We start from the raw sequence: 4,754 nt of genomic DNA on the forward strand, positions 1-4,754 counted from the left end.
AGTTATGCTCATTTCTACGTTCCGGGCAACCTAGGTTTCACTCCAGGGCGTTGCTCCACCAGATCGAATAGTTTGGTCATAAGAAGTAAACGCCAGAAGCATAAAATACAATATAAATACAACAGTTTTTCCATCATATAAAACGAATAATTGCAATCAGGATGAAAGTTATGGTCATTTCTACGTTCCGGGCAACCTAGGCTTCACTCTAGGGCGTTGCTCGACCAGATGGAGTAGCTAGGGCCTTAGAAGTCAACGCCCGAAGCATAAAATACAAAATAAATAGAACAGTTTTTCCATCGTATAAAACGAATAATTGCTACCAGTGTGAAAGTTATGGTCATTTCTACTTTCTGGGAAACCTAGACTTCACCCTAGGGCGTTGTTCCACCAGATGGAATAGTTAGGGCCAAAGAAGTCAACGCCAGAAGCATAAAATAGAATAATGATGCAACAGTTTTTCCATCGAATAACAGGAATAACTGCAAACAGTATGAAAGTACTGGTCATTTCTACGTTCCGGGTAACCTAGGTTTCACTCTAGGGCGTTGCTCCACCAGACCGTATAGTTAGGGCCTAAGAAGTCAACGCCATAAGAATAAAATACAATATAAATATACCAGTTCTTCCATCGTATAAAACGAATAATAGCAACCAGTTGTCTAGGTTATGGTCATTTCAACGTTCCTGGCAATCTAGGCTTCACTCTAGGGCGTTGCTCCACCAGATCAATAAGTTAGGGCGTTAGAAGTCAACGCCCGAAGCATAAAATGCAAAATAAATACAACAGCTTTTCCATTGTATAAAACGAATAATTGCTACCAGTGTAAAAGTTATGGTCATTTCTACGTTCCCGGCCACCTAGGCTTCACTCTAGGGCTTTGCTCCACCAGATCGAATAGTTGGGGCCTTAGAAGTCCACGCCAGAAGCATAAAATACGATAAAGATGCAACAGTTTTTCCATCGTATAAAATGAATAATTGCAACCAGTGTGAAATTTATGGTCATTCCTACATTCCGAGCAACCTAGACTTCACTCTAGAGCGTTGCTCCACCAGATCGAATAGTTAGGTCCTTAGAAGTCAACGCCAGAAGCATAAAATACGATATAGATACAACAGTTTGTCCATCGTAGAACAGGAATAATTGCAACCAGTGTGAAAGTTATGGTCATTTCTGCGTTCCGGGCAACCTAGGCTTCACTCTAGGTCGTTGCTCCACCAGAACAAACAGTTAGGGCCTTAGAAGTAAACGCCCGAAGCATAAAATACAAAATAAATGGAACAGGTTTTCCATTGTATAAAACGAATAATTGGTACCAGTGTGAAAGTTATGGTCATTTCTAAGTTCCGGGCAACCTAGGCTTCACCCTAGGGCGTTGTTCCACCAGATCGAATAGTTAGGGCCTAAGAAGTCAACGTCAGAAGCATAAAATACTATATAAATGTAACAGTTTTTTCATCGTATAAAACGAATAATAGCAACCAGTGTAAGTTATGGTCATTTCTACGTTCCGGGCAACCTAGGCATCACCCTAGGGCGTTGTTCCACCAGATCGAATAGTTAGGGCCTAAGAAGTGAACGCCAGAAGCAAAAAATACAATATAAATACAACAGTTTTTGCATTATATAAAACGAATAATTGCAACCAGTGTGAAAGTAATGGTCATTTCTACGTTCCGGGCAACGTAGGTTTCACTCTACGGCGTTGATCCACCAGAGGGAATAGTTAGGGCCTAAGAATTCAACGCCAGAAGGATAAAATACAATATAAGTACAACAGTTATTCCATCGTATAATATGAATAATTGCAACCAGTGTGAAATTTATGGTCATTCCTACATTCCGAGCAACCTAGACTTCACTCTAGAGCGTTGCTCCACCAGATCGAATAGTTTGGTCCTTAGAAGTCAACGCCAGAAGCATAAAATACGATATAAATACAACAGCTTGTCCATCGTAGAACAGGAATAATTGCAACCAGTGTGAAAGTTATGGTCATTTCTGCGTTCCGGGCAACCTAGGCTTCACTCTAGGTCGTTGCTCCACCAGAACAAACAGTTAGGGCCTTAGAAGTAAACGCCCGAAGCATAAAATACAAAATAAATGGAACAGGTTTTCCATTGTATAAAACGAATAATTGGTACCAGTGTGAAAGATATGGTCATTTCTAAGTTCCGGGCAACCTAGGCTTCACCCTAGGGCGTTGTTCCACCAGATCAAATAGTTAGGGCCTAAGAAGTCAACGCCAGAAGCATAAAATACGATATAAACACAACAGCTTTTCCATCGTATAAAACGAATAATGGCAAACCAGTGTGAGAGTTCTGGTAATTTCGACGTTCCGGCAACCTAGGCTTCACTCTAGGGCGTTGTTCCACCAGATCGAATAGTTAGGGCCTAAGAAGTCAACGTCAGAAGCATAAAATACAATATAAATACAACAGTCTTTCCATCGTATAAAACGAATAATTGCAACCAGTATGAAAGGTATGGTCATTTCTACGTTCCGGGCAACCTAGGCTTCACTCTAGGGCGTTGTTCCACCAGACCGAATAGTTAGGGCCTAAGAAGTGAACGCCAGAAGCAAAAAATACAATATAAATACAACAGTTTTTCCATCATATAAAACGAATAGTTGCAACCAGTGTGAAAGTAATGGTCATTTCTACGTTCCGGGCAACGTAGGTTTCACTCTACGGCGTTGATCCACCAGAGGGAATAGTTAGGGCCTAAGAATTCAACGCCAGAAGGATAAAATACAATATAAGTACAACAGTTATTCCATCGTATAAAATGAATAATTGCAACCAGTGTGAAATTTATGGTCATTCCTACATTCCGAGCAACCTAGACTTCACTCTAGAGCGTTGCTCCACCAGATCGAATAGTTTGGTCCGTAGAAGTCAACGCCAGAAGCATAAAATACGATATAAATACAACAGCTTGTCCATCGTAGAACAGGAATAATTGCAACCAGTGTGAAAGTTATGGTCATTTCTGCGTTCCGGGCAACCTAGGCTTCACTCTAGGTCGTTGCTCCACCAGAACAAACAGTTAGGGCCTTAGAAGTAAACGCCCGACGCATAAAATACAAAATAAATGGAACAGGTTTTTCATTGTATAAAACGAATAGTTGGTACTAGTGTGAAAGTTATGGTCATTTCTAAGTTCCGGGCAACCTAGGCTTCACCCTAGGGCGTTGTTCCACCAGATCAAATAGGTAGGGCCTAAGAAGTCAACGCCAGAAGCATAAAATACGATATAAATACAACAGCTTTTCCATCGTATAAAACGAATAATGGCAAACCAGTGTGAGAGTTCTGGTCATTTCGACGTTCCGGCAACCTAGGCTTCACTCTAGGGCGTTGTTCCACCAGATCGAATAGTTAGGGCCTAAGAAGTCAACGTCAGAAGCATAAAATACAATATAGATACAACAGCCTTTTCATCGTATAAAACGAATAATTGCAACCAGTATGAAAGGTATGGTCATTTCTACGTTCCGGGCAACCTAGGCTTCACTCTAGGGCGTTGTTCCACCAGACCGAATAGTTAGGGCCTAAGAAGTGAACGCCAGAAGCAAAAAATACAATATAAATACAACAGTTTTTCCATCATATAAAACGAATAGTTGCAACCAGTGTGAAAGTAATGGTCATTTCTACGTTCCGGGCAACGTAGGTTTCACTCTACGGCGTTGATCCACCAGAGGGAATAGTTAGGGCCTAAGAATTCAACGCCAGAAGGATAAAATACAATATAAGTACAACAGTTATTCCATCGTATAAAATGTATAATTGCAACCAGTGTGAAATTTATGGTCATTCCTACATTCCGAGCAACCTAGACTTCACTCTAGAGCGTTGCTCCACCAGATCGAATAGTTTGGTCCTTAGAAGTCAACGCCAGAAGCATAAAATACGATATAAATACAACAGCTTGTCCATCGTAGAACAGGAATAATTGCAACCAGTGTGAAAGTTATGGTCATTTCTGCGTTCCGGGCAACCTAGGCTTCACTCTAGGTCGTTGCTCCACCAGAACAAACAGTTAGGGCCTTAGAAGTAAACGCCCGACGCATAAAATACAAAATAAATGGAACAGGTTTTTCATTGTATAAAACGAATAGTTGGTACTAGTGTGAAAGTTATGGTCATTTCTAAGTTCCGGGCAACCTAGGCTTCACCCTAGGGCGTTGTTCCACCAGATCAAATAGTTAGGGCCTAAGAAGTCAACGCCAGAAGCATAAAATACGATATAAATACAACAGCTTTTCCATCGTATAAAACGAATAATGGCAAACCAGTGTGAGAGTTCTGGTCATTTCGACGTTCCGGCAACCTAGGCTTCACTCTAGGGCGTTGTTCGACCAGATCGAATAGTTAGGGCCTAAGAAGTCAACGTCAGAAGCATAAAATACAATATAAATACAACAGTCTTTCCATCGTATAAAACGAATAATTGCAACCAGTAGGAAAGGTATGGTCATTTCTACGTTCCGGGCAACCTAGGCTTCACTCTAGGGCGTTGTTCCACCAGACCGAATAGTTAGGGCCTAAGAAGTGAACGCCAGAAGCAAAAAATACAATATAAATACAACAGTTTTTCCATCATATAAAACGAATAATTGCAACCAGTGTGAAATTTATGGTCATTCCTACATTGCGAGCAACCTAGACTTCACTCTAGAGCGTTGCTCCACCAGATCGAATAGCTAGGTCCTTAGAAGTCAACGCCAGAAGCGTAAAAT

This window comes from Calliopsis andreniformis, chromosome 11 (genome assembly GCF_051401765.1).
Source record: "Calliopsis andreniformis isolate RMS-2024a chromosome 11, iyCalAndr_principal, whole genome shotgun sequence".
NCBI lineage: Eukaryota > Metazoa > Arthropoda > Insecta > Hymenoptera > Andrenidae > Calliopsis > Calliopsis andreniformis.